The sequence below is a fragment of the Rattus norvegicus genome, chromosome 9 (genome assembly GCF_021556685.1).
Source record: "Rattus norvegicus strain SHRSP/BbbUtx chromosome 9, alternate assembly SHRSP_T2T, whole genome shotgun sequence".
NCBI classification, from domain to species: domain Eukaryota; kingdom Metazoa; phylum Chordata; class Mammalia; order Rodentia; family Muridae; genus Rattus; species Rattus norvegicus.
The window spans coordinates 83560305-83572652 of NC_141542.1; the positions used below are offsets into that span (position 1 = coordinate 83560305).

General features: G+C 42.5%; 1 long non-coding RNA gene and 1 other non-coding gene across 5 annotated transcripts in view; both read left to right on the forward strand.

The window, feature by feature from the left end:
- Positions 1–12348, forward strand: part of LOC134480586 (uncharacterized) — a 49871-nt gene that overhangs the window by 5656 nt on the left and 31867 nt on the right. Inside the window, exons 1-2 of one of the 4 annotated variants that reach the window (XR_015629613.1) lie at positions 3217–3381; positions 4862–5000. The exons of 1 other annotated variant lie outside the window; for it this stretch is intronic. This is a non-coding gene — a long non-coding RNA (uncharacterized LOC134480586). Of the gene's footprint in view, positions 1–3084; positions 3382–4861; positions 5001–7708; positions 7794–12348 lie in introns of those variants that run through there. 2 more of the 4 variants (XR_015629615.1, XR_015629616.1) reach the window with 2 other exon arrangements.
- LOC120094910 (small nucleolar RNA SNORA17) lies at positions 3495–3626 on the forward strand. Its single transcript, XR_015630038.1, has one exon. It is a non-coding gene; the product is annotated as a small nucleolar RNA SNORA17 (small nucleolar RNA).

Consider the following 12348-nt stretch of genomic DNA (forward strand, 5'->3'; position numbering starts at 1 on the left):
TAACGTTCATCCCAATAAACAAGACCTTGACAACAGAATCTTGCTTCTTCTCTCGCCCCCCATTTAGGCCCAAGGGTAGCGCCCCTTCGGGACCCTGAATAACTGGGTCCCCACTGGCGGGGACAATTACCATATTACTCATTGTAGAGATATAAAGTATAGACACTTAACATTAAGGTAAAATTCTGGTGTGTTTGTTGAGACACAATCTTACTTTGTGTGGTTCTGGCTAACCTAGAACTCACTGTATATACCAGGCTGACCTTGAACTCATACAGAACTGCTTGCCTCTGCCTTTCGAGCACTGAGACAAAAGGTGTGTGCCCCATACCTAGCTTAGGTAAAATTCTTTTGGCTGTTGCTGTTTTAAAAGATTTATTTATTTACTTTACATATGAGTACACTGTTGTTGTCTTCATACACACCAGAAGAGGGCGTGGGATCCCATTTCAGATGGTTGTGAGCACCATGTAGATGCTCAGAATTGAACTCAGGACCTCTGGAAGAGCAGCCAATGCTCTTAACTGCTGGGCCATCTCTCCAGCCCTTTGGTAAATTTTTTTAAACATTTACAGTCTTTTTCCCAATTTCAGCCAATCTCCAATAATATCATTTCATTACACTGGGCTTTGACACAGACCCCATGCAGGCTTGTTGTTTGTCTCCGGGTGCTGGGAGTGGATCTGTGGGTCTTGTGTGCACTTGGTGGGCACTCTTCCCAAGAGCTTCAGGACAGTCTCCTTATCAAGTCACCGCCAGCCAGCTTGAGCAGTTTGATTTTGCCTTTGTCTGTTCTTTCTTTCTTTGTTTAGTTTTTTAGTTTCATTTTTACTTTTGCCTTTCTTTGGCCTTCCTTTTCTAGGAGTAATTTGATCTAGTTGGGGGTGCTGTTTGTTTGTTTGTTTTGTCTTCTTTTTTTCAAGTTTCCTAGTGGCAGAATTAATGCAAATGATGTGTGTCCTTGTTCTGTTATTATGTTCATGCTAAGGCCAACTGGAGCCACATTGCTTTAAGATCCTGTTCATCTGGTTTCTTTATCATGAAGTTACTGTTTTCTCTTATAAAATAAAAACAAATAAGTGCAAGTACTGTGTGTGTGTGTGTGTGTGTGTGTGTGTGTGTGTGTGTGTGTGTGTACGTGTGTGTACTCATTCCTGGGAGTCGGACTTAGGCCTTACACATATAAGTAACAAACCAGCTCCTAAGTGTAGAATCATCTGTATTCAAATTATATAAAATGTTGAACAACAACCAGGATTTCACAAACCCTGTAGAGCTATTTATATTTCCCTTGAAGGAATATGGCACACATTGCTTGAGAATTCTATAGGCATGCCTTTTTAGAGGGCATGAGACAGGGCTTGTTTGTATTGGCCAGAGGACTGTCACAAACTTCTGCACATTTAAGCAATCCCCCTGCCTTAGTATCTGAGTAAGTAGGGCTACTGACATTTGTCACCATGCCCAAGGAAGGGCATCCTTTTAGTAGTAAAACTTCAATGTCAGCCAGAGCCTTACGTCAATGAACATGCATAAACATGAACATTAAAAGATGAGGAAAAAGATGGGATCTGGGGAGTGTAATGAAATCAGGAAAGCTCGCCAGAAGGAAGAAGGGAAACAATGAGTAAAGGAACCTGTCTAACTGGAAAGTTTATGTTGGAAAGTAGGAAATCCAGGCCAAGAGGGAGACAATCTGGGCAAGACTTTGACAGAGAGTGTAGTGCAAATTTATGTCTGAGACTTCCTGGGTCTGAAGTTCTCAGATGGAGATCCAGTGGATCCGTGCTGGATCCGTGCTTGCAAAGGGCCAGGCTCACAGATGTGCTATGGTCATTGGCAGTCGATGACTGGCATTTTTATGTGTACTAAATATCAAACCAAGTAGTTTACATTTGGTGCGATAGGAAGTGAAGAATGCTTATGTCTGAGGAGGGCAAAAATAATTCATTTGTTCATTCTTTCATTCCACAAATATTGAATTTCTTCTACACACAAACGTTTAACCTTGTATAAAATATGTGTTTTCAAAGGGTGTGGTCGAATAGCTATGAAAGTAGGAGTAACAGGAGCTGGAGAGATGGCTCAGTGGCTAAGAGCACTGACTGCTCTTCCAGAGGATTGGGGTTCAATTTCTGGCATCCACATAGTGGCTAACACCTGTAACTCCAGTTTGATGGAATCTGAGGTGTTCCATGGGCACTAAACATACAAGTGGTGCACAGACATACATGCATATAAAATAATTACTATTTTTTAATGAGAAAGAGAACATTATATCTTTCAAGAGTGAGATGAAAACAGAAAACTGATGGCATAAAGAAAACGAGCTGAGCCGTGGTGACCCCGAGTCACTCTTTGTTCACTTTGGTTTTTGGCATAGAAAACGCATAGGAGAGAACATTCTAGACTGCAGCTGAAAAATCTCCTCTTCAGTTTCTTAATCTCTCTGTGTCTCTGTTTCCTTATTTGTAACATGGGGATATTAATAGCATCCACCTCATAGCCTTGTGAAGCTAAAACAAGACAAAATATGTACAGCATCCATTCCGGGCACGGTAGGAGACCAGTACACAGTAACGTTGTGACTCTGTCTCCTCACCTAAATCTAAGAGGAGGGCATGGTCTGCCCAGGTTGCCAGGGAAACAAAACCTTACCCTTCCTCTCGTTTGGTTCCCACTCACTCATTTGGGAAGTGTTTGCAGCAGCTGATCCTCTTAGGCCTCTATTTTTCACTGGACAGGTTGGGTCATCCCTTGAATTGTTTCTAGGCCCCAAGGAGGAGAGCATGGGATACCAAACTCTCCTTCATTTCCTGCTCTTGCTCTTGTTCTGGTTCATGTTCTTGTTCACTGGAGAAAAAACTTGTTAGCTAAGGCCAAAGCCTCCTTTAGCAACACTATTTAGGGAACTCCTGGCCTCAGTACCATTTAACCCTGAGTTCATAAACGACACAAGGGATTTTTAAAGTTGATGTTAAAATAGGCTAAAGGACAAGAGAATTTCATTTGTCTACAGTCTAAAACCAAGTCCTATTTCTGGCTTGATGTTCTGATATGGTACAAACAACTGTTGACAATGTCAGAACATTTATTCCTCAAGGGACATTATAACGTCTAGGCCATAATGCAGGGGTTAACCCAGCGCTTGGAATCTATGGAAGTCACTTAGCTAGTTATGAAAATAAATAAGACAGCCTCACTGTCTAACAGGTCACACATTAAGATAGCAGGAAATCTCAGAAATATGGAGCCAATAAATGGGCTAAAGTGCAGAGATCTCTGATTAAAAGAGAAGCAAGGGAGGAGTGAAGAGAATACGGCTCAGCTGGAATCTTCCCAAAGTATGAAAACTGCTGCAGCTCACCTGGATGTTCTGAGGTGAGTTGGTTAGACAGGCAGTGAGAGGCATGAATTTAGCGGGTCTAACATACCATTTAGGGCTTTGCTTACTCAGAATTGAAGAAAAATGGCTGTGTCATTAGGCTGGAGGAGCTGCCTCCAGAGGCTTTACCCTTGTGGCTGCTGTGTCACAAGTGTATCAGGAGGTGGCAGAGAGGAGAGAGACTATGTCTATACTCAGTGTTCTGACCTGTATACGTCTGAATGGTTAGTAGACTAACACTCCCTGAAAAAAGGTGAGCCTGAGATGGCCACCAGTCCAGTTCTATGCAGACCTGGGTGAGCTTCCAGGGCAGGATTAAACCAGAGACAAGGCAAACCCTGCCTGGGCTCATGGGCCCCAGGTAGGAATGAGCCCCAGATGACCACCAGTCTGGCGCCATGGGACTCAAACAGAGAGCTAGCCTGAGATGACCACCAGTCTGCTGCTTCACATGGGGGGAAGATCATGACCAAGATAACCCCATAATGTATGGGTGGGGCATAGCACTCTTGAGACCACCTCTGAGATTACTCCAGACATTCAAAGACCCATTAAGAGGAGCAAGTAAGTGGTAGAGAAATGAAGAGAAAGAGAAACAGAAGGATGTGGGCAAAAAGAGAGGCAGAACTGGAGTCTTGAGGGTACTGAAGAACAGCCTGATGTGAGTAGCTGGTGATCCCACCAAAGGCCATGGTGGGTCTTAGCCTATGCTGCCATTAGGGACCATGTCCGGATCCTTGGCCCTGCAGCAATGGGGGTCTGTTACCACCAAAGGCCAGGCAGTCATCCCTGGTCTGGGCTGCTGCTCAGGGACATATTAATGCCTGAGGCTGTGCAGATCCAGCCCCACCTCTCATCTGGGCACCACAGGAGAGCTGGCCCTGAAGGCATGAGAGTTGGAGAACTAACTGCCCAGCCAGCTGCAATACTCTGGAGAGCAGCCAGGACATCACCCAGGAAGCACAGTAGAGTTAGCTGTAGGAGTTGCAGGTGAGCCGTTCTGAGGGTAAGAGCATGGGAGAGCTGGCCCTGCCTCTTGTCTCTCATGCAGTGACATGGGGGAGGGAGAGATCCCTCTTCCTCAACCCTTGTTACCTATGTCAGGCAGGAGAGCTGGCCCCAAGGTCATCATGGCAGGATAACAGGCCCAGCACTTTGCCTGCTGCAATACTAGGGAGACCAGGTCCTGCACCTCACCTGGGCAGCACAGTAGAGCTGGCCCTGATGGCATGGGTGCAGGTGAGCCAGCCACAAGGGCATGAGGGTGGGAGAGTTGGCTCTGATTCTTTCTGGCAGTGGCATTGGATGGGCAGCTGGACCAAAGTAGGAGTAGTCCCTGTAGTGTGGATGCTGAAGAGCTGGTAGGCTAACCAGCTCAAATACCTCTTAAGTCCAGATGCAGGGCCTTGAATTGGTCCACCCCAATATCTACCCCATTAATTAACTGCTAAAATACATGAAGCCCTGGTCCTACAGAACCAAAACTACAGGATCTCCATGACACAAAGCAACAACAACAGGATATCCAAGAACAGTCCCAGTGAGGATCCAGTATTGATGGTGTAGCAGAAGCTAGACCAGTGAGCCCTTGCAATGAACATTTGCAAGCGAAGAGGTATGGACAAAAGGGTATTCTATGGGACACACTGTGACATACTACAGCTTCTACAATGGGATTTTGTTTTTCTCTGTCATAGGGGAGAGGTTGCATGGGTGGAGGGCAGGTTTTGGGTGAAGGGGAGATGAGTGGGATTGGGGTTTCTAATGTGAAATTCACAAAGAACTAATAACAAGTTAAAATCATAGGGAAGATTTTCACATAATAGAGGTAAAGCAATTAGTATAGAGATTGAATTAAAATAAGCACTTGTGGCTAATATCACAAAATAGAAATAACCATACTTTAGCTAAAAGAAAAATAAGCATTTTAATTCAAGAGCATTGTTTTACTTTTAAAATCAGCCACCCTGTCTATCCTCATCTCTATGTGTAATAGTCTTTTTCAATCCCGTTTCTCTCAAATTTGTTTTCAACCCAGAGATTAAATTCTCCTGCTTAAAGAGTTATCAGCATTTCTCCTATCTATTGATTTAGACTTTGACTTCTCCTCTCCTCCACGTCCTCAAAGCCAAACACCACATTGCCAATAGATTTCACTGCTATTTTGGTCATGGACAGAGGATTGTACTGGTTTATGGAGATAGCTCTGAATCCCTAATCTGTAACCTCAGAAAAGTCTTTCCCATAGGTCTTTGAAAATGTTTTGTTTCTCAAAGACTATCTGGCCCAACATTTTTATGTTGGGAATTGATTCTGCCAGTTTGACCTACTATAAAGAAAATACTATGGCTTAGAGGACTTAATGTTTTTTTTTTAAATTAGAATATATAGATAATAAATAATAGTCAATTGTTTCTCTTAATTCTAGAAGTCACAAACTAGAAGATGGAGGTGATGGCAGATTCAATGTTTCTTGAGACCCAGTTTTCTCAGTAATTTGATGTGGTGGAGGGGAGGGGGATGCCTCTGGACTCCTTTGTACAGATGTTGTCTTAGCCATGGTGCTAAGACACCACAACCAGGACAACTCTTATGAAAGAAAGGTTTTAATTAGGGGCTTACAGTTTTAAAGGTATGGTACAATACCATCATGATGTGGAGTATGGCGGCTTTAGGACATGTGGTGAAGCAGGAGCTGAGAGCTATATCCTGATCCATGGATGAGGAGGGAGAAATGTACTGGGCCTGGCATGGGCTTTTGAAGCATTCAAGCCCAGCCCTCAGTGGCCACAAACTCCTAATCTTCTAATCCTTCTCAAATAGTTCTACTCCCTGATGACCAAGCATTCAAATCTATAAGCCTAGGTTCTTATTCAAACCACCACAGGTGTTAATTCTATTCATGAAGGCTCTGCTCTTTGATATTTCTCACTTCCCAAAGCCTACAACTCCTATGACCCTCAGAGTATTAAGATTTTACTCCATGTGAATATATTTGTGTGTGTGTGTGTGTGTGTGTGTGTGTGTGTGTGTGTGTGTGTCTGTTTGTCTGTGTGAGTGTGTGTGGTGTAGCATAAATACTCAGGGAATTGCATGGACCCATCTTTGCTCTCTTGGGTGAATTGTTACATGTTCTGGGTCTGCCTATAGATTTTTTTCCCTGTTCTGTTTTTCTACTTGTCTATTCATATAAGCAACATAAGTTTATCGGGAGCCAGTCTATGTACCAGTCAGTGAAGCTGTACCTTGTTTGGGGGGACAGACTAGAACAGAAATACAGGTCAGCCGTTGATGATGTAATGAAGATTAGTCTTTTGTCTATTCATAAGTGAATGACTCTGTGTTTGCACTTTGATCTTGAGAAGATTAATGGAAGAGAAAGGAAGGAGGGTGAGAGGGAAGGGAGAATGGGAATCAGAAGTGTGAAAAATGTGTATTAAATACACAGTTCCTAAGAAACACTAAATAGGCTCACTCTACTCTCATGATCTATTCTCACATCAGCAGCAGACATGTACTTCAGCTTTCAACTGCAAAGTGGAATATCAGAAAGGATTGTCATGAAAATAACAAGTGTAAACTGCCTGGCTCATGATAAACTCTATTATTCTCTCCCTCCCTCCCTCCCTTCCTCATTCCCTTCCTCCCTCCCTCCCTCTCCCTTTCCCTCTCCATCTCTCCTTTTCCTCTCTCCTCTCCCTCTCTCCTCTCCCTTTCTCTCTCTCTCTCTCTCTCTCTCTCTCTCTCTCTCTCTCTCTCTCTCACACACACACACACACACACACACACCAGGGTTTCTCTATGTAATCCTGACTGTCCTGAAACTTTCTATATAGACTTAGCTGGACTTGAACTCACAGAAAATCATGTACCTTTGCCTCCCAAGTGCTTGCATTAAACACTTGTACCAACACACCCAGTTAAACTCTTATTCTTAAAATATTTTCTCCTTGACCTTTTTACCTGTTTGGGAAAGATTCTCTTCTCTTAAGGGTCTCCCTGTTTTTCTTTCTTTCTATACATTTGCTTTCACTTGGCGGTGGGTGGTGTTGTCATGGTGCACATACAGAGATGAGAGGACAACTTGTGGGAGTTGGTTTTAAACTCAGGACATCACCCTTGGCAGCCACTGCCTCTCTCTGCTGAGCTGTCTTGCCAGCTCATCTGCCTGGTTTTCCAAAGTGAAATTTTCACAACAGAGTCTGGGTTTACGGTTGGGACTTGGGAATGTTGAGTACAAGGAATGCATCACTATTCTAGAAATTTAGTTAGAAAACACCCACCTCTGCCTGAGTATCCAAGCCCAAAACTTCCTGGGCCTGAGTACTTAATGGCTTTTGCACAGAGTTGAAGAAAGACCATGAAAACCATGACACTTTGGTGCTGAAGTCTGGCATAAGAGGAGAAGGTGAGTGGAGTCTTTCAGACAACTACCCTGACGCAAATGCTTAAGAGTCCTGTGCCAGGGCAAACTTAGTTGCCAGTGCTTTCAAAGGGACAGAGCCAAAGCTTGCAGAATCCAGAAGTATTCTGTCCTTGTTGGCTGTGCAAGGTCGTGTCAGATTTGAGGACTCTGGCTGCTTGCCTGAAGCCTTCTCATTCTATCTAAGTCTGTGCTTCAGGCGATTGGAGGCCACAGACGTGCTAAACCTACTACTAGGCAGAAAGCAACAGGAAATTCCAAGTGTTCCCCCAGAGTCCTCTTTCTGAGCACCCAAAGGAGACAACAACCTGAGTTATCACTTACTCAAAATTCCTGGGAGCAGAATTGTCTTAAATTTGGGAATATTGAATATACCTTTTGAGATATCTTGGGAGTAGGACATAAGTCTAAGCATAGAATTCACTTATTTTTTTTTATAGAACTATGAGTAGGCAGTTAATTTTATGCATCTTTCTTTTGACTAGAACCTATCAAGAGATCAAACGAGGAATTTGTTGCTTGTTCTACCTTGCTGGTATTCAAAGAGTGTTGGAACATTCAGGGTGGTTGAATCAGCAAACTCAGCCTGTTTTAATTTTCTTGTCTCTGCAGAGAGAGAGATAACTCTAAATTACAGCTTCAACGTCTGTCCAGCTACTTGTAGAGAGAGGGCCTTGTCTGTGATATAATGTGCTGCTTTTGCTGCTGAAGAACATTCTGGAACAATATTAACCTCGTTAGCAAATGTCCAAAGGGCTAATAAACAGCATTTCATTCCCGCTGTTTAAAAGTAATTATAATATCTTTTGGGATATTCAACAGAGTATCTTCATGATCCACTATACTAGTCATGAATCTGAAGGTATTTGTATTAAAAGTTTTACTAAATTAAACAAGAACAGTATAAGTTTCTGAAAAATTTATATTTCTACAAATAATACTATATGTCCTAACATCCTCTCATTCTCTCATTCTCTCATTCTCTCATTCTCTCTCTCTCTCTCTCTCTCTCTCTCTCTCTCTCAAATACATATACATATATGTATTTACAATATAATACATATGTATTATTGCTATCTTCCAAAAATCATACCTGGCCCCTTAAGCAGCCAATCCAGGTTCCCTGGACAGAATTAGTATTGGGTGGGAGTAATAAACTGGATTTCTCCTATCAGGATAGTACAACCCAAGCACATGTTTTACTCAAGGTGACCGCTGCTATGAATGAACCTTCACTTATTGGGCCACATATGGCTTTTGGCAGATAGCAGTAACTGTGTAAAAGTTTGTGGTGGTGTGAAAGCTGTCCCATTTCCAAGTACACACAGATGGGAAGCAAAGGTACAAGAAAAGGGAATTTCAAAACTGTGTCACTTATGTATGCATTTACCAAACATACATTTGTCAGCAAGCTCAAAGCAATTCACACAAGGTTTAAAAACAAACAAGCAAACAAACAAACAGCTCTTTGTCCTCTTAATAACTGTTCCTGCTCTTTGGTTTATTTGCGGCTGACTCAAAGATATTCCACAATCAGAATTCTGTTGTTCTGAGTGTGCTGCATACACAGCTATGTGTTTGTGCATGCACATGTAGGCGACACAGAGGGTGTCGGGTATCCTTACTCTCAATGAATGATATTTCCTTTTTCCTTCATTTATTTTTTTTGTCATTGTTGAGTGTATTGGTTAGTTTTATGTCAACCTAATGAAAGCTAGAGTCATCAGAGAGGAGGGAGCCACAATTAAGAAAATGCTTCCATATGATCAGGCTATAGACAAGCTTGTAGGACAGTTTTTAAATTAGTGGTTGATAAGGGAAGGGCCAACACATTATGAGTGGTGCCATCCCTGGGATGGTGGTTCTGGGTTTTATAAGAAATAAAGCTGAGCAAGCCCTGGTGACCAAGCAGGTAAGCAGCACTCCTCCATAGCCTCTGTACTAGCTCCTGCCTTCATGTTTCTGTTCTTCCTTTGATAATGAACTGTGATATTGAAGTATAAGTCAAATAATTCTTTCCTCCCCAAGTTGCTTTGGTCATGGCATTTCATCACAGCAATAGTAATCCTAAGACATCAAGGCAGAGTTTTATCTATCCCAGGTTAGCTTTACACATACTCCACAACTCAAACTAGCTTCAAGTCAGGCAATTTGCCCACCTCAGCCTTACATGTGCATGTTTATAGGCATGAGTCATCATGCTTGACTAGTCCTCAACATTTCTTTTTTTCTCATCTTTATTAATTTCAGTATTTCTTATTTACATTTCGATTGTTATTCCCCTTCCCGATTTCCAAACCAACATCCCCCTAACCCTTACGCCTCCCCTTCTATATGGGTGATCCCCTCCCCACCCTCACCCCATTACAGCCCTCCCCCCAACAATCATGTTCACTGGGGGTTCAGTCTTGGCAGGACCAAGGGCTTCCCCTTCCACTGGTCTCTTACTAGGTTATTTATTGCTACCTATGAGGTTGGAGCCCAGGGTCAGTCCATGTATAGTCTTTGGGTAGTGGCTTAGTCCCTGGAAGCTCTGGTTGGTTGATATTGTTGTTCATATGGGGGTCTCAAGCCCCTTCAAGCTCTTTCAGTCCTTTTTCTGATTCCTTCAACGGGGGTCCCGTTCTGAATTCAGTGGTTTAATGATGGCATTTGCCTATGTATTTGCTGTATCCTGGCTGTGTCTTTCAGGAGAGATCTACATCCAGTTCCTGTGAGCCTGCACTTCTTTGCTTCATCCATCTTATCTAGTTTAATGGCTGTATATGTATGGGCCACATGTGGGACAGGCTCTGAATGGGTGTTCCTTCTGCCTCTGTTCTAAACGTTGCCTCCCTATTCCCTCACAAGGGTATTCTTGTTCCCCTTTAAAAGAAGGAGTGAAGAATTCGCATTTTGGTCATCCTTCTTGAGTTTCACTTGTTCTGTGCATCTAGGGTAATTTGAGCATTTGGGCTAATATCCACTTAACAATGAGTGCGTACCATGGGTGTTTTTCTGTGATTGGGTTACCTCACTCAGGATGATATTTTCCAGTTCCATCCATTTGCCTATGAATTTCATGAAGTCATTGTTTTTGATAGCTGAGTAATATTCCATTGTGTAGATGTACCACATTTTCTGTATCCATTCCTTTGTTGAAGGGCATCTGGGTTCTTTCCAGCTTCTGGCTATTATAAATAAGGCTGCTATGAACATAGTGGAGCATATGTCTTTGTTATATGTTGGGGCATCTTTTGGGTATGTGCCCAAGAGAAGTATAGCTGGGTCCTCAGGTAGTGCAATGTCCAATATTCTGAGGAACCTCCAGACTGATTTCCAGAGTGCTCGTACCAGTTTGCACTCCCACCAACAATGGAGGAGTGTTCCTCTTTCTCCACACCCTCGCCAGCATCTGCTGTCATCTGAGTTTTTGATCTTAGCCATTCTCACTGGTGTGAGGTGAAATCTCAGGGTTGTTTTGATTTGCATTTCCCTTATGACTAAAGATGTTGAACATTTCTTTAGGTGTTTCTCAGCCATTCGGTATCCCTCAGCTGTGAATTCTTTGTTTAGCTCTGAACCCCATCTTTTAATAGGGTTATTTGTCTCCCTGCGGTCTAACTTCTTGAGTTCTTTGTATATTTTGGATATAAGCCCTCTATCAGTTGTAGAATTGGTAAAAATCTTTTCCCAATCTGTTGGTTGCCATTTTGTCCTAACAACAGTGTCCTTTGCCTTACAGAAGCTTTTTTCTGAGATCCCATTTGTCGATTCTTGATCTTAGAGCATAAGCAATTGGTGTTTTGTTCAGGAAATTTTCTCCAGTGTTCATGTGTTTGAGATGCTTCCCCACTTTTTCTTCTATTAGTTTGAGTGTATCTGTTTTGATGTGGAGGTCCTTGATCCACTTGGACTTAAGCTTTGTACAGGGTGATAAGGATGGATCGATCTGCATTCTTCTACATGCCAACCTCCAGTTGAACCAGCACCATTTGCTGAAAATGCTATCTTTTTTCCATTGGATGATTTTGGCTCCTTTGTCAAAAATCAAGTGCCCATAGGTGTGTGGGTTCATTTCTGGGTCTTCAATTCTATTCCACTGGTCAATCTGTCTGTCTCTGTACCAATACCATGCAGTTTTTATCACTATTGCTCTGTAATACTGCTTGAGTTCAGGGATAGTGATTCCCCCGGAAGTCCTTTTATTGTTGAGGATAGTTTTAGCTATCCTGGGTTTTTTGTTATTTCAGATGAATTTGCAAATTGTTCTGTCTAACTCTCTGAAGAATTGGATTGGTATTTTGATGGGGATTGCATTGAATCTGTAGATCACTTTTGGTAAAATGGCCATTTTTAGTATATTAATCCTGCCAATTCATTAGCATGGGAGGTCTTTCCATCTTCTGAGGTCTTCTTCAATTTCTTTCTTCAGAGGCTTGAAGTTCTTATCATACAGATCTTTCACTTGCTTGGTTAACGTCACACTGAGGTATTTTATATTATTTGGGACTATTATGAAGGGTGTTGTTTCCCTAATTTCTTTCTTGGCTTGTTTCTC